Genomic DNA, 23,177 nt, shown 5'->3' on the forward strand with positions numbered 1-23,177 from the left:
AACCACTGAATGTGAGGGGGCTCTGTATTTCGAACCACTGAATGTGAGGGGGCTCTGTATTTAGAACCACTGAATGTGAGGGGGGCTCTGTATTTAGTACCATTGAATGTGAGGGGGGCTCTGTATTTAGAACCCTTGAATGTGAGGGGGCTCTGTATTTAGAACCACTGAATGTGAGGGAGGCTCTGTATTTAGTAGCATTGAATGTGAGGGGGGCTCTGTATTTAGAACCCTTGAATGTGAGGGGGCTCTGTATTTAGAACCACTGAATGTGAGGGAGGCTCTGTATTTAGTAGCATTGAATGTGAGGGGGGCTCTGTATTTAGAACCCTTGAATGTGAGGGGGCTCTGTATTTAGAACCACTGAATGTGAGGGAGGCTCTGTATTTAGAACCACTGAATGCGAGAGGGCTCTGCATTTAGAACCACTGAATGTGAGGGGGGCTCTGTATTTAGAACCACTTAATGTGAGGGGGCTCTGCATTTAGAACCACTGAATGTGAGGGGGGCTCTGTATTTAGAACCACTTAATGTGAGGGGGCTCTGCATTTAGAACCACTTAATGTGAGGGGGCTCTGTATTTAGTAGCATTGAATGTGAGGGGGGCTCTGTATTTAGAACCCTTGAATGTGAGGGGGCTCTGTATTTAGAACCACTGAATGTGAGGGGGCTCTGTATTTAGAACCACTGAATGTGAGGGAGGCTCTGTATTTAGAACCACTGAATGCGAGAGGGCTCTGCATTTAGAACCACTGAATGTGAGGGGGGCTCTGTATTTAGAACCACTTAATGTGAGGGGGCTCTGTATTTAGAACAATAGAATGCGAGGGAGGCTCTGTATTTAGAACCATTGAATGTGAGGAGCTCTGTATTTAGAAGCACAGATTGTGAGAGGAGCTCTCTCCGTACAACCAAAGAATGTGAGTGAGGGCCATATATTTATAAACACGGAAAATATTAGGGAGGTCTCTGTGCTTAGAACGACTGAATGTGAGGGAGGACTCTGTGTACAGAATCATTGAATGTGAGGGAGGGCTCGGTGTATAGAATCATTGAATGTGAGGGAGGGCTCTGCGCTTCGAACGACTGAATGTGAGGGAGTGCTCTGTGTATAGAATGATTGAATGTGAGGGAGGGCTCGGTGTATAGAATCATTGAATGTGAGGGAGGGCTCGGTGTATAGAATCATTGAATGTGAGGGAGGGATCTGCGCTTCGAACGACTGAATGTGAGGGAGGGCTCGGTGTACAGAATCATGGAATGTGAGGGAGGGCTCGGTGTACAGAATCATTGAATGTGAGGGAGGGCTCGGTGTATAGAATCATTGAATGGGAGGGAGGGCTCTGCGCTTAGAACGACTGGATGTGAGGGAGGGCTCGGTGTACAGAATCATTGAATGTGAGGGAGGGCTCGGTGTATAGAATCATTGAATGGGAGGGAGGGCTCTGAGCTTAGAACGACTGGATGTGAGGGCGGGCTCTGTGTATAGAATTCAGAAGTATGAATGGTGTCTGTACGTAGAACCACAGAACGTGGACGGCTCATGTGGTAGAACTAGTGAGGGAGGGCTCTGTATGTAGAACTGCTGAATGAGATAGAGGGATCTCCACAGAACGTGAGGGTGGGCCATATATTTAGAAGTACCGTGTGTGAGGGAGGACTCCCTCTACAGACCCACTGAACTGAGAGAGAGCTTTAAATTTGGCACAGATGTATTTTATTTGTGTAATGAAGACATATTATAATTGCCTATTATAATATACCAATTTTCTCACCGAACAGAATTACTGGGGCTGCAGTCTTCACACCTGGTTCTGACTTCCTTCCCAGATGGTACATGCTACCTTCACCTCTCTGTATGAAGAGGGGGCTCTCTGCATCTCACATAAACGAAGAGGGCCTGCTGGGTCCTCCTCGTCTGCTTTGATGACAGGAAGGAACCTGCCTCCTTCATCCCCTTCAAAGAGGCACAAAGGATGCTACAGCCGAGGGAAGCGCTGCTATGCAGGGCACATTCACACCACACGCTGCAATTGTGCTGCTATTGATTTCTGAGCTTCCTTTCCCTAATTTGGTTCTATCTCATTCTCTGCAGAGCTCTTCTAAATTGCCTTTGTCCATGACACCGACATTATTGTTTGGTACTGGGGGCGTGGGCGACCTTTAAACTGTATATTGTACTACCGGCTTAATAATGAAAGGGGGCGAAGTATAGCCAACTAGCAAAAGATGAAGAAACATTTTTTACTCTGGGGATGTGGAATGTATTTGCATGAAAAGCAGCCCTTGCAGCCTGAGAAGGCAGACAATAGGGGAACCTGGGAAGCCAAGTTGAAGATATTATTCCTGTAAACGCCTGTGTGATCAGGTCATTTAAATCATTTAATGCTCTAATAAGCCAGCAAGATAGCTGACTGGGTTACTGTGTCTGCTGCTCAGATACCCTTATAAGATGCTAATCATTGGCCTGAATGTAGGGGAAGTGATCTGGATCAGCCCTGGCATCCACTCTTAGTCACTAAAATATGAGAACAAGGGTCCAGATCTATTAATATGGGTTTGTTCTTAAAATTCTGATTCAAAGTGAGTTGTAATCTGACCTACCTCATGAACATTGACATAGGTTGTAATTTCGGACTCACTCTGATTGGTGATCATCTAGGGTATGGTTGTCTGCTAGGGTCAGCAGACCAGCAAAATAGTGATTGCCTTTTATTAAAGTAAACCCCCCAGGACCAGTGCCTACTCCACAACCTTTTTTAACATTCTCAAAGGGAAATGGATCCCTACTGAATCATTGAATGTGAATCTACTTGGGAGTCTGTAACTTTTCATGGTTTTGCAACCAGATTGCGGTAGCACATAATTGATAAGAATCATACTGGTTTGGTATTTCGAAGGAGTGCCTACAACATGTCTCTTCCAAATTAGAATGGGTATGTGTAAGGATTTGGGTGTACTGTATTATATGGCTAGGTAGCTTTATCGTGCAGTACAGCCACAAATACCACCTTGGGTCCAGTTAGGTATGTTTACATAACTCTACGCTCAACCCTGAGTAGTTGTGGCTGTGAGTAGTAAGGCTTAGCAAAGGAACAATGTTTAAAGCATTTAACAGTACTAAACAATAAAACAATAAAGTCATACAACACAAAAGAAACAAGACACCAATATACAAAAATAGAGCTTATTTGAATGATTTTCTTAGAGCACGTGATCTCAAAATCCACTGGAGGATTCTGGAGATACAAATTTTAGAAACGATAAGTACATTTTAAATCAACTGCAAACAAGCATTGGCCAATAAACTTTGGAAACCTTTGAAAAGTTTGAAACAGTTCGACAACTCTGGCCCGAGTTGGGTGACCAAGTCTGACAGGACAGAGGTCTAGGAGGCTGGAAAGTATACTTTGGACAGTTAGCTGGCCACCAGAGCATTTTAAAGCCAGATTCAAACTTTACAGGATGACCGCCATAGACGACAATGGAGTAGCCCTGATGCTGAGTGATGCAGTGTTAAAGATAGTCAAGGATGCTTCTCATGCTGTGTGGGCCACAAGGGTGAAGTCTGGTTGAGTCCTCCACAGGTGAGTGGGGGTGAATGTCCACGGATCTCCGGGTCCCACAAAGTCCTCCTTCCAGGGTTCCAAGGGCTGCAGTTGCAGACCTAGTGCTTTTGCAACACAGTGGTCACAGGGCACATTTTTGGTGGAGGTTGGTATCCACTTTGGGTGATGAAGCCTATCATAACCAACACTCATGGGACCAGCAGACAGGGATGCATCTTTTGACTATCTCTGAATTGTCCTTTGGGGTGCACGGTATGTGGTAGTAACAATACATATACTGTGACTACCAGGGATGTGACTTTGGCTCTTTCAGCTTTGATGCCAACATTGCCATTCTGGGGGGCCAGCCAACTGACCTTTGGAGTCTCTGCTTCAGAGTGGGGCTGGGAGCCAACTTTTCCCCAAGGAAGGCATTTAGAACATTGTCTAATTTCGGATAGCCCAAAGTGCACCACATGCAGTCATTCAGGTGTCATAGACTCCCTTTGTGCACATCCAACTGGTGCAAAGTAGTCTTCTTCTAGTTCTTCTTCCAAGTCCAGTGAGTACTGAGGGTCAACGTGCCAGGGGTGCATTATTTAGCTCAAGAAAGTGCCTCAATGGAACCACATTGTCACTAGCCAATGGGCTACTGGGTCCCCTGCTACCCAGTGATGATGGTCTTGTGATGTGTGACATCTGGCTGTTCCAGAATGCCACATGCTTGTTTCTTTCAAGATGGCATGACCCTTCTTTAGTCACGAGCAACAAGGTAGCCTGCCTTACAGGTGTGGATACCTGAGGACAACAAGGGGTGGACTGGCCATAGCAGGTATCTGGCATTTAGCCGGGAGGCTGGAAGGGTGGGGCAGGTTTTGCAGTGGTGGTGGCTAGTTTTGTTACTGGGGCTTGTTTTGCAGCTTTGCTGAAATATCGGGCCCCAGGTATGACAAAAGTACAGTGGCTGCTTTGGATTTCCAGTGCGGCCCTGAGGGTAATGCTCACAAGGTAAACATGGTTTGGGGTGAGTTTCCCATCTCTGGCCCTGTCTCCAAGCTTTCTACAGGAACAAAATTCATCCTTTACACTGGTGTTGGGCCATCATCAGATACTTTAGGAAACTTAAGGAGACACTGTGAAAAGAAAGGAGAATTCAAGGCAGACTTAGATTTCTCAATGAAATGACAGACTCAGCTTTCTTAATGAAAAGACAGACACATTTCTCTTTATAAAGCTGAGCTTAAATTTCTCAATGGAAAGGCAGACTTACATTTCTCATTAAAAGACAGGCTTAAATGTTTGAATGGAAAGGCAGCCTTACATTTCTCATTGGAGACTTTTAAGTTTGATACTGCTGTCCACAGTGTTCCACCATTTCACCCCCTGGCTGAACGCCACACTGTCTAGAAACAAAGATATGTCAAAAGGAGGATCTCACGATCCTATTTGTTTTGCCACTTACCAATGCAGTACTTACAGTTCACAATCAGGGCTCCATCTAAGACCCTCTTTGTTTCACATTGTGAGAGGTGCCATTTATTTAATTGAAGGGCATATTTATGAATGCGGTGCACCATGCTTTCTCCACCACCATGCTCAACACAAACCTCTAAGTCACATTTTTGATGCAACATAACCCACTTTGCATGGTTTTGAATGGCTTCAAAAATCTAAAGTAATGAAATGCAGCACAAAACAATGAGGCCCATATTTATACTTTTTCATGCAAAACTGTGCAAAGGCAGTTTTGAGTCAAAAAGTATAGCGCCGGCTTGTGTCATTCCAGATGACAAGGCGGGCGCCAAATTTATGGAATCCCGATGCAAAGGGCAGTCTATGGTAAAAAAACAAATTACGTTAGCCGGGTGGGGGTGGCGGTATAGGAGAAGGGGGTTTTGACCAAAAAATGACGTTAAGCTGGTTAGTGTCCCTCTGGTGGGGGCGGGGGTGTTCCTGGAGCTTGGGGAGGGCACCTGTGGACCTGGGGTATCTGACCATGGAAATGGGTCCACAGGTCCCGCAACGCCTGGTCTGACCCAAGCATAAAATAATGGTGCAAAGTTAGCTTTGCACCATTATTTGGCCCTTCCTCCCACCTGGGCTATGGGCATAGCACCATTTCTTAGATGGGAATGCCTACCTTGCATCTCATTGATGCAAGGTAGGCTCACGCATCTAAACAATGGTGTAAACTCCAATATTTTGACGTAAGACGTGTCTAATGTCAAAATATACATATGGAGTTAAGTGTGCACTGCATTTGCATAAAAAAATGAAGCAAATGCGGCACAAAAAAAGTATAAATATGGGCCTGAGTTGCATTACTCTGTGCAAGAGAGGCATTCCTTGGACGTCACATGAGTGTTTCCACGCAATTCCCAAGGTTTTTGATGCATTCCCAGATTTTCCAAACCTGTACAGAGAGGCATAACAAGGAGAAATATATTTATTTCTCCTTGTTACTTCCTCTTTCTATGTGTGCTGCATTCTGCAACACACATTGATAGAGGAGGGATATGCCTCTAAGGGCTGTTTTTTGTGCTCCTTCCTTCGCAAAAACAATCCTGCATTGGTACCTGGCAGGCCACTGTGCACCAGCATAGGGGGAAAGGACAGGGGTGCAGCATACGCCTCAAATATGGGGCATTCCTGCCCTTGTCCGCTGACCGAGCGCAGAAAGGTGACTTGCTGTCTGCACTTCACCACTTTGGTATATATATGATCCTTACTGCACCCAATTTTTGAACTGCACTGGGTGATTTTGAAAGATTGTGTTTATCTAAGCTGCAAGGGACACTGTTGATATGGTTGCAGTGGTAAGCGAGAGCCCACTGCTGGGTCAGGAGGGATTAGAGAAACGAAGAGTTCAACAAGAACCGCTTGACATACAAGGTAGCATTTTCACCTCATATCACTTCCTTGCCAACCCAGAGGAAAACCTAGCCAGCCTCGTTACTTGGGTGACAGTTTGTCCTTTTTCAATGTCGTTGGTATAACCAGAACCAGAAGCTAACTTTGCATGTGGCGTTTGGAAAGCTCAGAAGGGTTTCTTCCAAGGGGGACTTACTTTTTTCCCATAACATTTCCCAGTGTTCAATTTCGAAAGACCAGTCATAGACCCACAGCTGAAAACCCAGGATGGACTTTTCCAGTTCTGCAGGAGATTGACTTGCACATCACTGGCTGTCGGTGCATTCGAACATATCCCAGAACGACATAATTTTCCTGTTTCCCAAATGAGCACTGTCCTGCTGAGGTTTCTCACAGAGATGTCTTCATTTGCAAGTGGTTTGTTACATTTAAAGATCTTTGCAAGCCTGAGAAGATGGCCGCCTTGGAAGTGTCCGGAATCGCGAAGCAGGTCCCGCGGGAGCTCATTACCACTGGAGTTTGCATGCAGAAACTGCTGATACGAGGAAAGATCACAGGCTGCAGAATTTCTCTTTCTTAACTGATGCCCTACATATCCCTTTGAATACTCCCTACTCCACCGTCATCAACGCCCCCTTCACAGAAGGTTCCTTGCTTGAAAATCTACCTAAAGAAACTGGTCTTACAATGAGTCAGATCCAGTTGCTAGAGAGCGAATGAAACTGAACTTCATCTCACAGCCAAGAAATCTGTGCATTGCCAGCACAGCACGAAACTCACCCTGAGAAAGGTTTTTGTTCAACAGCAAGACTAGCTGGCTTGTTCAAAACCAAAACTAGCTGTTTGGTGGGTCATACCAAAGTCTAATGGAATAGCTCATCGCTAGTAAATTATAAACTTGAATCATTTTACACAGATAAAAAGCTTTCTATGACCATGATTCTTGGAACTATAATGCACTTATATTCTTCAAACTCCTCACCCTTCCTAGTCCCCTGTCTATCACAATCTGTGTTGGTGGTCTACAAAGAAATTACTTCAATTGCAGTTGACTAGAAAATGGCGCTTCAATTTGCAAATGTGTTTTTCAGCCAGCGACTCGGATTCCTGACATAAATCATTCATCTTACTTACTGTTCATTATTTTCTTTATACAAATCCCATGTGCAACCAGCATTGCTACATATATAATATTGTCACTAGTATAATATGTATAAACATATAAATGTATTATGATTATCATTATTATCTCAATGATGGTCCTCATCATATAAAATAATAATAATAATAATAATAATAGTAACATAATGTATTATGTGTATTATTATTATTATTATTATCTCAATGGTGATCATCAACATTTATAATAATAATAATAATAATAATAATAATAATAATAATAGTAACATAATGTATTATGTCTATTATTATTATTATTATTATTATTATTATTATCTCAATGGTGATCATCAACATTTATAATAATAATACTTATAATAATAATAATAATAATAATAATAATAATAATAATAATAATAGTAACATAATGTATTATGTGTATTATTATTATTATTATTATTATTATTATTATTATTATTATTATTATTATTATTATCTCAATGGTGATCATCAACATTTATAATAATAATAATAATAATAATAATAATAATAATACCAACAACAACAATATTACTAATACTAATCATCATCATAATAATCATTATGATTACTATAATGATGATGATGATTATTACTATGATTAGTTGTAGTATTATTATCTATTGGGTGCACCAGAGAAGGTAATTCAGTGGTTCAGGGCCAAAAAGACTGATATAGAAGTTGGTATAGAATTTCTGCTCCAACGTTCCAAAGCTTATATTTTTGTTCCTCCAGGTTTCATTTAGAACGTTTGCCTTCTCAGTAAGTGAACTTTTAGCCATTTTGCGGTTGTCAATTTTAATTGTAAAAGGTCCTCCCCCCGCTATATTCCTTCACCTACACCCCGAGGCATATACCGTGGGTAAATGGCATTTAACTACTAGTACAGACCTCTTAAGTGGGCTACGAAGCGCAATTATTATTATTGACCCCACAGAACCTAAGGAGAACCAGCCAATTTTAGTAACAAGAATTGCCTGTTGTCCATAAAACTTTAGGAACCGGATATTACTGTGTGACCACACCTCCTCTTTAGGCTTTGATTTTCAGGGTGTAGCAGTGGGAACCACTCAATGCCTGTGCTGGGAGGGTGGTGAAGTATAGAATGCTTGCACACAGGTAATATTTAATTCACAATACAAGTGAGATGTTTCTAACCTTAACCTATAGTAAGTTATTTTTATCAGACGTTTTGTAGACAGCCTGTGGTATGCAGTGGGATCTCTACATTTCTGCCTAGATTTAGGCCTAACTGCTGTGTAATGCAGTAGTAGTGTTTGACCTACATGGCAGAGGTGGAAGTTCTGTGCTGGCACAGTCTTACTGATGAGGTTCAGTACATTTGAAATTTCACACTCATCGCAAGCTTTTCAATGCACGGGATCAGAGTATATTGTTGGTCGGTGACAAGCAGGAAACAGCAGCAAGGATGTGGAAAACTTCCATGTCAATGCAAGACTCCAACAGACCTTCATGGGAGAGGGCATGCTGCAGCGTGTGCCTTTTCAAAGCAGGAACAGAGTACGCAGGCCCTGTGTAAAGTGTCACCTTTGCAGTACACAGAAGGATGTTCTGGATGGGACTTTGACAAGGTTTTCATATCATGATCCTGATCAGCAGACAAGCAGCACACTAGCTTTGGAGGGGCCGAAGAGCACCTTAAGCAGACTGAGCTCCACTTTAGTATCTTGAGATCTGTCACACTCCTTTCATGTCACCCCCAAATTATTGCAGTCACACCGGTTAAATTCCCTAAGCCCAAAAAGGGAACTATGACAATTTTGGATGAAATGAAATCTGCCACCCTTCCTCCTCTACTACTGACCTATGTATTAGCAGGCAGGAGTGTTTCTTGTCAGACAATCTCTCATATGCAGATGATTTATAGAGATCCTTATCCTGCACCCCTAAATGTGTAAACACACACAATGGATGATATTTTACTCAGTGTGATTATTTAATATACCCCACTCATCAACAGATTCTATCAAATAATCTCTTCCCTGCAAGTAGTGAATGGAGAACCCCATGCTTGTTCTAAAGCTCTAGAGAAGCACCCTATAAAGTCAAGGGATATCTGACTAAGGACACTTGGAGAGAACAGACATAAACAGAGTAAAGGGAAGAAACAGAACAGAGAAAGAAAAGCAACAAACAGGGAACAGAATCAATAATGGACAAACACACTGGTATACAACTAGGGTTGTACAAAGGTTAGTCTCAGAACTTTCCATACCGTCAAGGAATGTCAATGCCTCTGTGCAGATTACTCTTACAGATAGTCGTCCTGCCAAAAACAGTAGAAATGAGACAGCAGAAGTGATATGGTATCTGGACAATAGGGCACAAACAAGGATTGTACGTACTCACACGAGAAAAGCACTTATGGCTCCACCAAGAGATGCAGTCAAGGAACTCAAGACCTCATGTAACACAAGACAAAAAATGGGTCAGGAATTGCCTTCTGGCAACCAGGAGCCAACCCCTGTACAAAGGAACATATCTATATATACGTGAGGACAAAATAGTACACTTACCTGACCCTCCGAGCCTAAGGGGAAAACAAGGCAAGCAGCACAGATAGCTGCTGTACATAAACCGGCATAGAAAGGCGAAGGAAACTGGACTATAAACAAATGTTTAACAATAGAAAGGGTGATACTCGAGCAAGGAAACAGGGCACATTTGGAGAACACGCTGGGCAGGACAACCACGAGGATACTAGGAGCTGTAGCAGGCAAGAAAATGGAACTGCAAGGGAAATAGAAACAGCAAGGGAAATACAAAAAATGGCTCAAATCTAGGAGACTGGCAAGAAAAAACAAGAGTTATGATAAACAAAAGGAATATATGAAGGGAAATAATAGCAGGAAAAGAAGAAACAAACTAGGAATAATTCGAAAGGTAGGGCTGCCTATGGACTGCACCTGATTGTAGACAAAAGGCAGAAAAGGATTCCAGCAAAATGCAAGCAAAACTAAGTGAAAACCTGTAGCAAGCAGCACAGGAACATGACCAAGGCTCTTGCAGAAGCAAGGCAGGAACTGATCATGCAAACAGGCAATACGAGTTCAAGTATCCAGAGGTTCAAACTTCAATGCATGAGCAAGAAGCTTCAGATAGTGGCTCATAAGCTGATCTGAGAGCATCAAGGCCTGGGTAGAGTCACATGATTGGGCTGCTCAAGACTAGTCGCAGATATGTGCAATTCCATCTCCTACAAGGCCTGGAAGAGAGAATCCAGTGCTTGGGAACAGCAGGACTAGCTCCATAGAAAACATTGCACACAGTGGATGCTGGATCTTAGGGACTACCTGGCACTGCTTTATAGGACCTGTAGTCCTTGGAAGCAAGTATTGCTTCTTCCATTTGCCCAAGACTGTAATGGGAAGCAGGGAGAAGCTAGAGAGGGACTCTAAACGAGTGTTAGTGGTGATTTGCAGGGTACAATTGGTCCATGTAGAGCACCCCTTTGAGACGGAAGAATGGAAACATAACACTATGCCCTCTCCTAACCCCTGTGTCATGGAGCCAAGGCAGTCTTTTGACTGAAGTAGGTTGAAGATGAAAAAACCACAGCAAACTTGGTGTAGATTCAGTAAGCAGATCTGGAGTAGTGTTAAAAGATTTGAACATCTGTGTGATGCAGGGTACTTTCTTCCTTGGTGAAAACAATAGGTGTATCAGCCATTTCTGTTTCTGGGCCATTACTTTCGTTGGATGGGGGTCTGATGTTCATCAGGAAAGGAGACGTATGAGTTTTCTTTAACTGGGTTCATGAAGTAAACATGAAATATCAGACTTCAAGATGTTACTAGCTGGATCTGTCTGTTGTGCTACATGGACAGCTGAAAACAGAATCCCCACAAGCTAAATCTTTAGGGCTGCACTCCAAGTGCACTGTGGTGTATTCATTGCTTCAGTACTGTTTTCTTTGCACAGTTGCCCTACTACCACAGGTAGCTGAATAACAGCTTCATCAGCACTTCAAGACTGTTCTTCAGGGAGGAATAGAAGTCTCATATGAAGCTGCATTTTCATACGTGGGTTGAAATTCTACTCCAGCCTTCCAGTTAATGAAGCTTTCTTGCAACAAAACATTGTGGAATTGTAACAGTCCTGTATCCCTGAAGGCAAATGCACACACAATGGTTAGTATTTTACTCTGTATGGTCATTTATTATACACTCTATCTACAATTCATGTTCATTAGAATGATTGTAAATATGATAAATTCGTTGGTAATTATTATACATATTAGGACACAGGTTGGACAAGCCCCAAAGGTATTTAATTAATCACCATTATTCTATTAATTTAAACCAAATTAGGTTATCATCATCTGTCTATTAGCATGATTGCATTATTTAATCAAAGTATGCCAAGTCATGTAAGATTCCCACACACCTTATTGTAGTATCAGGCCCGAAACTTTGCAGTTCAGCATCTCCCCTGGTAACCGGACTATGCAGGTAACTGCACCCCTACACCGTGCTGTTCTATGGAGTGAGGCGGGAGCAACTCATGCTAAGCATCTATTTTATTACAATGCTTCTTGTTCAGACTATAGTTCTGAATGGAAACTTACTGCTAACTTTTTTCCTTCTTCATTTCAGCTGAAGCACCCAAGGACATCTCTCTTGGTATCCTTATCTCAGTTGTGTACTCCTGAACAGTTTGTGCATCTGAGAAAGGACATTTTCTGTCTCAGCTTGTCCCTGTGAGTTTTAAAAGCACATGGCAATGAAATACAAGTTTATTTGTTACATATTAAAACAAGGGAACCTGCATTCAATGCCTGGCTTTTCCATCATGTGCTTAAGCATTTAAAAAGCATAAACAACGGGCTATGTTAGGATACAACCAGTCTGTACTGTATGACATAAAACGTACACATAGAAGCCTTGTCAGACACGTCACTCCTGTCACCAGGAACAAAGAGAGCCTTTACTTGAACAGATGATGCTGGTGAGAGCTATGTTGTTAGTAAAATTGATCCTTGGGTCAGACTGGCAGTGGGATGGGTCTCTGGTCACCTAGTGGGGCGTACTCCAAGCCTTTGTGTATATATGTGTGCCTAAGTGTGTAGCACAGAAGAGGAACACACATGCACGCACAAACACCACAAGTTAGGGGAAGAACACGGTTCTAGTCATGGTTGATTCTATGCATTTACCATGTAGGTGCAGTACACATCTTTCTATAACAACCGTTGCTAACAACCATTAGAATTGCCTTGGCTTAGACAAGGAGGTGAAAGTCATCCATGTTGAAAGGACCACCTAGAGCAGACCCTTTCTGCGGCAATCAGTACCTTGTGGGTTATGTTTTGTGAAGCGTTACATATTGTGTGGCCTCAAGGTGCAGGCTACTATTGACTATGGTGTCTCTCTTCTAGTAGATTGAATTATGAATAGCTGAGAATAAATCCATTCACATGTTTTCTGAACCTCTGCTGGTCTGAGATTTATGTCATAGCACACGGCCATTCATTTCAGGCACAGGATGCCTGAACCAAGAACAATCATCCGCCTGACTGAGTTGTGCCAAGCATTAGTGCAGAAACCCCTCTGTGTTTGTTTGAACTGCTCTGGCGCTGACATAGCTCCTCACTTTATATGTCAAAATAAAGGAGCTGGAGGCCTAGGGATATGTGGACCATGCAAAGCATCTTAAATTGCACCGTGTTTTAAAAAGGTAATTGGGAATTTCTGCTGAAATAATTTTACATTTCCTGAATTTCACATTTCACATTTTAGGAAATGTTTTTGCCATTTTGCATAATGCACATTCTTTTCCAGTGGGTGACTGGTTTGAGCAGAAAATGTTTTTCTCTACAAATTAGACAATTTCTTTTCAAGTCATCCTCCTGAAAATATCTAGAGTGCCCTTTTTGAGTGAAGTATACCCCTGCAGACAAAAGTTATCGAGACAATGGGGAAATGTTTTCACAGACTATATGTAATTTGGTGAAAACTAGGGAGCAGATTTATGAAAAGTGGCGCTGTACTGGGTGCAGTGCCACTTTTTCTGTGGTCCTTAGAGCCCCCCTAACGCCATTTGTGTGCCATATTTAAAATACGGCGCACCATGGCAGTAGTTAGGGAACTAGCGTCATCATTTTTTACGCTAGTTGAGCACTCAGTAGGATTAGCATCAAAAATGTTGATGCTAATCCTGCAAAGCACCCAGAGGCCCATTGTTACCAATGTGAGCCTCCTTTTAAGTCGAAGCAAGCATTAGAAATCCCGGAAAGTAAAATCTCTTAGATTTCTTTGCGCCATTTTTATGGCCCCCTAACAGGGGAACGGCCCCCCTTGCAAACATTATGCCTGGCACAGGCATAATGTGGTGCAAGGGGTTACAAAATGCTTTGCGCCACTTTGTAAATATGGCGCAGATTTTTGGTCTTCTGCCATATTAGCATTAAAAAATGACGCTAATGTGGCATTGGAAAGGCGCTAGCCCCTCTTAAATTTGTGCCTAAGTATATTTAATGAAAAAACACATATTTTGCACAATTAAGTCCAATCAGGTGACCCTGTGCACGTGCTATGGGGCTGGCATGGCAAGGTCTAAAATATTGCTGATTAAAGCGTGAGTCACTGCCTTATGCACCTCTGAAGCCTCTGAAACAAGCCGAACTTCCCCAGAAATACAAACTAATTAGAGCTATTAGCATTGTAAATTCCTAACTGGACTTTTCTTGCCACATAAATTGAAAATGAAAAGTAAAACAGTTGACAGAAGCAAGATGATTGAAGCGCCATGGGCGCCATGGGCGAGAGTGCGGAGAGAAACAAAGTGAAAAAGAAGTTCACTCGCAGTCAAACGTATCGGCAAACGTGCAATTATCCATGTAACAGGGTCGGTGTCCAAGGCGGTAACAAAACCGCCTCAAGGAGGGACAAACGTAAAGCATTTACCAATGATAACAAAGGATTTTTGAAAGGCAAGCCCATGAACGAGTGGAAGTGATGGGCGTGTGGAGGGCATGGTTAAAAGCCCACAGATAGATTACAACACGTCAGAGCACTTGCACGCTCAACCTAAAAAGTGATGGGGAACGTTTGAATGACTGTCAGCCACTGGTAATTACTACAGCCCACCATTCATTTTAGTGGCCACACCGCCCCCTCAGACAGGAAAAGTCACATGCAAATAAGCAAGCAAACACATGCAACCCTAAACTTGTTTCAGCCTACTTGGGACTCGTCAATAAGATGCTGCTTGGTTCTAGTGGCTCAGTGAGCAGGGGACGCACATCAGGGCACACTCGTCACAAAACAAGTCGCTTCTGTCGCAAGGGCACCATTGGCACAATCTAGTCTGAAACATAATTTGTGCTAGTATTGACTAAATCCTATGTGTGAAATACAAAAACTGCAAAAGTTTCTTTAGTAACACAAATAGCAGCTAGTTTTCATAACTTTGTCAACTTCAACTTTTTTCAACTTTTTGTCCATTGCAAAGCCCATATGTTTCACTTTCGGTACTGGTTGAGGGCAGTGTTACAGACCATTTTTAGAGCAGCTATCAGGTGACTTACAATGTGAATTTTTGGTGGAGGAATCTTTGAAGTATCTCCGGAAATTATGCTCTCGTTCGACCTTTGACCTTGCACAGTGGTGTCAAATACTTGTACCTTACTTTTTAAAGGGTCAATGAACAGTCACAACATTTAACAATGATCAGAATTCGGAGCCGAAAAGGCCAGTGCCAAATATTCCATTTCGCTCCCATAATTTGTGTAACGTCTATTTTTATGTAACGTAAATTACTCAAAATATCTGAAATGACACCAGTGCAAAATTCTGTGCAATTCTGTTTCTGTAAAGGACTTTTTCTAGCAGACAACGTCGACAGCAGACAGGTTAGAGCAGAACATTTTGTAAAATACAGCTGCAAGCTAATTCACTTGCCGGAGTATGAGTAACTTTACAATGCTAGGCATGCCCATTCGGTCACTTTCACTCAAGGTATCCCCAAAGTACATTTCACAGAACTTATTTGTAATTTCTGATCATTTTCCTGACATTTCATAAAAAATCAGAAAATCAAAATACCCAGTTTCGTTAGACTTAAAAAAGTGATGTGGAAGAAAACATTCTGTGGCTCTCTGTTAACATAGTATGTATGTATGTATGTATGTATGTATGTATGTATGTATGTAGTATTTCTATAGTGCAGAACTAGCCAAAAGAGCGCTATATGAGGTGAAAGATAAGCATAAAATCAGTAAGTGATAGGCAGGGTCGGATTGGTCTGTAGGTCAATCAGGCAGAGCCTGATGGGCTGGTCATACAGGTCAGCATCCAAGCTGTTTTTTGGTTGTTTTGAGAGCCTGTTTAATGGACTTGTGGACAAGGTTTTGCTGTTGATTACTCTGATATTGAAGAAAACATTGCTTGCAGCAAGCTCAAATCCATGTAGTCTTCTTCTGACCTTTCAAAACACTTATATATTGTGTCTTTGCAAATTCAAAATAGCTCTGATTTTCAAACATGGATCACCTGTTTAGCTATCTAATTCACTAACGGGTGGGGGGTAGTTTCTTCTGGTGCCTAGGCCCATTTTATGTCCCAGTCCGATCTTTGTGGTAGTTTGTGGATGGTTAATGCACTGCAATGTTTTGCTAAAAAGGTGCGTGTTCAATACATTCCTAAATTGGAACAGCTTTGGGGTGGTCCTAATGCATATGGGGATGGTGTACTAGATTTTCGATCTATAAATTAAAAAGGCCTGATGACTTGTTTTTTCTTTTTTCCATAACTTAGTCTGCAGTCCGGTGGTGTCCTGGTGGAGGGTAAGCTGAGGACCACCAGGGATGTTGAGCTTGTCTGCAAGATGAGCAGAGGCACTAGTCATGATGGTGAAGTATGCAACTAGTTTTGAAGATGCTGGTGGCCAGCAAGGGTAGCCAATCGAGTTACAGCGTAGTGGAGGGGCTGATGAGATCATATTTCTTCAGGCCCTGGATGAGACATGCTGAGGAGTGTAGGATGCCCTCCCTTAAGGGGCACCAGCCTGGAGTTTTCAGATGTGAGAGTATGATTGACAGCTGTTACCAATTAATCTTTGTGTTTTTGGTGATGTGTTCCATGAGGATGAGTTTTGTGTCCAGGGTGAGTTCCAGTGAATTCGCATTCGGTGAAAGCTGAAATTCAAAGCTTTCAAGTTTATGCCATTGATCCATGTTTATAGTGCTTCTTGTTTGTTGTTCTTGGTAAATATCAGGAAATCTGTCTTGGTTGGTTTGAGCTTCGTGGAGGTGCCAGACGTCCAGGCCTGGGTGATGCGAAGGCAGTGATTGAGGCAGCACTGACATCCACTTTCAATGCCTTGAATCTCTAGCATCTGTTTTCTCTGGAGGCGTGCAGGGATGCGCACTGGAGCGCAGCCTAGCCCTCCTCCCTCAAGCCCCTGCCAATGCTGTTCTGGCTGTGCCTACCATGATGTGAAGGCCTGCAGCGATTCTGCTGCCTGCCGCGCGCGCTATGATAATGCAAATTCCCTTTGGACCCTTGTGTGATTTGCTGCAGATATGCATGTCCATTGGTTCTTATGCTCAAGACTGCAGTTAGAGTTTGTTCCTCCTACTCGCCCAGTGAATCATCTTTTTATTCATCTGCTTTATAATGCATCGATGACTGCTAACATTTTGCAGTAATAATTTATAAGGTGTGGCTCGCGAAGCCACAGCCACTCACTCTATGCACAGTTGACTGCTAGATGTCAGCTCTTCAGACTTTCAACCTCTCCAGCCTTACTTAGGAGAGCCCCCCAAAAACTCCATCATGGTGGGATTCACAGTATCAAAGCTGGCAGGGAGAGTCGCCATAGACACACTTTACACCCCTCCCCATGTCTTTTTTTGGTAACAAGGGGGAGCAGAAGCAGGTGTGTGTAAGGCTGAGGTGGTTACACCAGATCTTGCCATTATTTGGGTGTGGACTGTGTCCATCCACCCTCAAGTCCTTTGAACACTTCCCCACAGTCAAGGGACAGCAACTGAGGCACTGTTGGGGTTATAGTTTCTGGCCCGGCCTATCCTTTTAATCGTAGGAGGCAGTGCTTAATTTGTAAATAAAAACGTGCTGGTGCCCAAAGCCCTGCTCTTAAACACGCGGCTGCTGCATTTAAATGTGGGAGCACAGGATACTAAGGCAGCATAATCCTGGAGCCATCTCGGACCTCTTCAATCCATATAAAGCCACTCCCTGCCCCTTCACCTCACTCTCACAGCTTTCTGCTTCCTCCCATTGTGACACTTTTTCCTTTTTCCCTCCCTCCGTCTTTCCCAGATGTGTCTTTTCCTTGCAGCAAATGCTTGAGGCAGAGGAATAAGCCCCGGCCCTCAAAAATAAGTGCCGGTGCTCAGCACCGGAAAAAAACAAGCACAAATTAAGCACTGGTAGGAGGTCTTAAACTTAAGTAGGGTCATTCGCCAAGAAAGTCAACGTGGAAGTCAAAATGGAAGGAACATCAAAGTGACATCATAAGAAGTGACATAATGGGACTTACTTATTCTACATCAGGTCCCAAAAGGCATGTGTACCTCGGTTCAGCATTCTTTCACAACTGAATGCTGAACACATGCAAGCACATTTCGAGTTTTATCTTGCATGTTCGATGTTCATATCAAGAGGAATTGAGATAATTATCTGCACTGGTTTGCTCCTGGCCCACCACGACAGAAAGCATCCTTCTAGTTGTTGTGCATCTTGCTGGTATTTATATGTTTTTATTCCTAGCCCAAGGACAAATTAAAGTCCCATTAATTCCGCTGTAAGAATGATTTATGCAAACTTTCAGTTTATATTAAATAATTTACACATTTGCCTTGCTTAGGTAAATCTTGGTTGTGTGAACAGGATCACGGATTTCTGAATTAACTGAAAAATTACAGAAGTTTTGAATGACCCTTAATATATATTTCTTAATGGGTTCTAACCCAATATCGAGCATCTATTGCAGTCCAGCGAGAACTTTGAGTGGAGGACACCAATTACCACTATACTCAAGGTGAGTGTGTAGCGCAAACACCAGATTTACTATTTTTAACCCACACCACATCTAATTACTTTATAATCTATACACCTTCACTCCCACAGACACACATAATTAACTGAAAATACCAAAGGTTAAAGTGACGTTATAGTTAGTTGAAAATGTTAGTTACAACATCACTTTTTAAACAATAAAAACACTGATATTCACCAGTTACAGTTAAATGAAGAAACTATAGCGAACACCCCCTCCGTGCGCAGTGTTGTCATTAATGACGTAATTTCAGATACTATCAGTGATGTTATCAATGATGTCATAGAACATTTCAGGAGTGATGTAATAAGTGAGGTCACTAGCAGTGCATGGTGAGGGTGCAATGTATAGTTTCTTCAGAGGTAGGTTCTTCAATTAGTAATTTTCAATTTTTTTTGTTTAAAACGTTACATTTTAACTGAAATTTTCAACTAGCTATAATGTCACATTAAATGTAGTTTTTTTTCAGTGAATTTCTAAGTTTTTTTAAATCGAAAGTAAGATATTATTCCCAATCCTAACTTAAACATCACCTTAAACTTTGTTTTTTTCCAGTGAATTTCTGAGTTTATTTTAACATAAAGTAAGGTTTTATTTCCATATATTACGATGCCAACCGCCCTGTAGCGCACAGCCTTTGGCCGTATACCATTTGGGGTTGGCCTTAGGGCCTGAGATGTGGCCAGACACAGAGGCCAACACCTCGCTGCACATGGCCTTCGGCCATACCTACACCCAAACCCTACGGGTGGCCAAAACCCATTGTGCATTGTCCTTTTAAAAAAAATATATTCTCAATCCTGTGGTTCTCTCGTGAGAGTTTCTTGGGAGCACAACAAGCCAATCTGGCTCATGAGAGACTCCCCAGGAATTGTGGCCCCTCCAAAAAAAAAACACTTTTTCAAATTTGACCCCAGTTGAAGTCGATCATAGATCTCTCCTACAAGGGCGATAAGGTCAGGGTATCCCCTGCCTGCCACTATATACCTTAACTAATTTTAATTTTTAAAACATGGTGACTGAGTCTCTGAGTCCTGTAATGGTGGCTGCAACATTTCTTTTTGTGTTGTGGCCAGCCAATCAGAGCAAGTGCTCCTGCGGGAGGAGATGGAAGATGGGAAAAATGCAGTTGCGGCTCTTCAGATCACTCCATTATCTGAAGTTGCATGCCCGTGTGAATCTCTTTCATACCTGACCATCGAAATATCTATACATTTTGAATATTAATTTCTCAAATACTATTGAGTGGATTTACAACAAATCATATAAAGCATCCTTCCTGGATAAAGTCATAGCTTTCTGCAAAATTCGTAATTTCGTTCAGCCATTTGGGCCGCAGCACTATCTAAAATTCCCTATGGAAACTGCGTGGGAAATTATGTTTTGGGACCCCCCCCTCCTTTTCTCTTGGCCCCTGCTTGATGGATCACTCTAAAAATATCCAGGAAGAAGCCGAGGTGGGTGAACTTTAAAAAAAAAAAAATTGTGAAGATTTCTCAAACAGTGTTAAAGTTATTAGCAAAACAAGTTATTGCCTGCCAGTCAAATCGCCCAGCCACGCCCAGATAGCTAAACATAAGTTCTCAAAAAACTACTTAGTGGAGTTACACCAAATCACACAAAGCAAGCTTTCTCATTAAGCATCTAGCTTTCTGCCGAATTTTGGATGCGGAAATCTCGTTTTGGGACCTTATGCTTTTTCTTGGCTCATGCTTGATGGATCACCCTGAAAACTTTCCAGCTGAGGTCAATGAGACTCTTTTTTGTAAAGTCTTGTGAAGATTTGTCAATCTATTAGCAAACCAAAAAATCAATTTCCTACACAAAAGTGGACTGTCACTATATAGATGCTTTTTGAATTTAAGACAATCATTTTAAAGGGACTGACCCTTAAATTATTCAATGTGATTTAACCATGATTTAGCCCTGCCTTTCAAGGCGGGACCTCTTGAAATGTGCCAACGGCATATGTGTGCACGTCTGTGCATTTCAATGCACAGTTTTACTGGCAGCAGACATGACTGAAAAGTGAACATTTTCTTAAATTAAGTCCTTGTTCAAGATCCTAATACATTTTTTTTTTTCAAAAGGTGGCCTCATGTGGTCCTACTTCTCTAGGCTTAGGTTAGAGACCAATATTAAATATAATACTATCGTAGTCTTCCCTGAGGCATAAGATAAGCAAATCTCATGTAGGTACTTTCAAATGTGCCTACAAACTTTCAAAGAGCTTGGGACCCTTACTTCTCCAAGGATGCTCATTTGCAGTTAAAAGACTGCCAGAGGTCAAGAGAGGATCTATGTATGAAATGGAAACTGAGCACCAATGCACAAATGTAGTAGTCCATCACACGTTTAATACATTGACAGGAACCACTATAATGGCACTTCCTGACAATGTTAAGAGCTGTCCGCTTGGCTGGCAGACATCTCTAAATTTGGAGTACGGTTACTCCATCAGTGCGACTGAGTATTTTACTGGTGGACAGATACTCGGGCTGATTTATACATTGGTGGACGGAGGTAAATCTGTCAGTATGGCAGAGTACTTTACTCTTGCCACAACGCATGTCATCTGTCCTCAAAATTTAGAGATGTCTGCCGGCCCAGCTGACCTCTCTTAAAATTGGCAGAATTGCTATCACAGCAGTTCCAAAACTTTGATGGACAGTACCAACTTCAAACTTTTAATGTGTATCCATTTTATTTTTTTAAATGGCAAAGATTAATTTGTTTCTGTAAATCAGGCATGCGGGCTTTCAGTTTGGCAGAGAGGGTACACCCTTTACAAAAATCTAAACCAACCCTGTAGATATGTGCATCGGAAGACTGTACAGGGTTTTAAATGCAAGGAGTGCAATATATTTTACCATATTATTCTTCATGGGAGAAATGTTTCTAGAGAAACTGGAAGCAAATATTAAGCTGGAATTGCATTAAAAACATTCCAGAACTTTGTAGTTTCCTACAAAAAAAACTTCATGACCCGCGAGGCCACTGGAACTTCCAAAGACTTTTAATGTATCTAATGAAATACAAGTAAATATCTATTTTTATGGAAAATGTTAAACTAACATTTTTTGATCACTATGGATATCTCTGGACAGCATTTCATTACTAAGGGCCACATGTAGCTATGTTAGAAATTGTGAGTTCCTAATTACGATTCCGTTCGAATAGCAAACTATTCAAAACTCTCAAAACTCTGTTGAGATTCATTTGCAATTCCCAGTGGGCCATTAATTTAAATGAGGTAGGTCTCGCTTTGTGATCTACTGGGAATCGCAAAAATCATAGGGATGGTGGCCTGTTGGGGGTCAAGAGACCACCATGTCTCATTGGAAACAGGGTGCATTTAAAAAAAGAAAATGAAAAGTTTTCTTTTCATTTTGTAAGAGTAGGCAGTGGTCTCACGAAGGGGCAGAGTTTGAAAAAACCCCAGAGAAAGCTTTGCAGGCGTGGATAAGGCAGGGGGAACAACAGGCAAGGTTGGCGGTAGGAAACTACACGGAGAGCCCAGGATGGCTGTGATGTGGTAGGGAAGCAGCACACGGAGAGGAGAGGGAAAACCACAGTCACACCCATTGACTGCTGAAAGAAAAAGAAAACAGTAAGGATGGTAAAGAAGCTATTCTGCTAGTGAAGGACATATACAAGAAAAGGAATGAAAACCATTGGATAAGAAGCACATAAATGAGATTGAGATGAAAACCAGCCAGTAGTATTCTTAGTAACCCACAGCCCACTTCCAGCGTTGGTATTGTGCTAGCGAAAATCTTTTCTGTATGCAAGATCTGAAAATAAATTGTCCGAATAGCAATTCATTCAGAGGGTCTCATTATGCCACATCTGGCAGAAAATGTCACAAAGCTTGTTTTCATGCTGTGTCAGAGTCAGTCACTTGTTAGCCAGTCCGCCCCTGTTTGTGAGCTGTGGCTTTGTGTGCCACGTCAGGTGGATAGTGTCACAAAGCTTGTTTTCATGCTTGGTCAGAGTGAGTGACTTATCAGCCAGCACGGCTCTGTTTGTGGACTGTGGCTAGATATACCATGTCAGGTGCACAGTGACACAAAGCTTGTTTTGATGTAGTCAGTCAGTTTCTTGCTCGCCATCACACCCCTGCTTATGGACTGTGGATATGTGTGCCCTATCTGATGGGTAGTGTCACAAACATTGTTTTGATGCTATCTCAGAGTCACTTGTCAGCCAACCCACATCCGTTTTGTTCTCTGTGGCTAGGTGTGCATGGCCACCTCCACACAGTGCCAGCAGCTTGTGACTTTGGGTGTGCGTTACACGGGGCTCCACACAGGAGTGTTTGTGGCTCTGTAGCTAGGTCAGGTGGACAGTGTCACACATTCTGCCTCCCAGGACAGCCCTCCATGCTGTGCCGACAGCCTGTGATACTAGCTGTGAGTTGCACAGGGCTTTACACAGGAGGGTTTGTGGGCTGCTGCCAGCTCAGGTGGAGGGTGTGACACATCCTGCCTCCCACGCCAGCCCCCCACACATTGCTGCCAGACTGTGACTCTAGCTGTGCATTGCGAGGGGTTTTAC

This window comes from Pleurodeles waltl, chromosome 7 (genome assembly GCF_031143425.1).
Source record: "Pleurodeles waltl isolate 20211129_DDA chromosome 7, aPleWal1.hap1.20221129, whole genome shotgun sequence".
Classification (NCBI taxonomy): Eukaryota; Metazoa; Chordata; class Amphibia; order Caudata; family Salamandridae; genus Pleurodeles; species Pleurodeles waltl.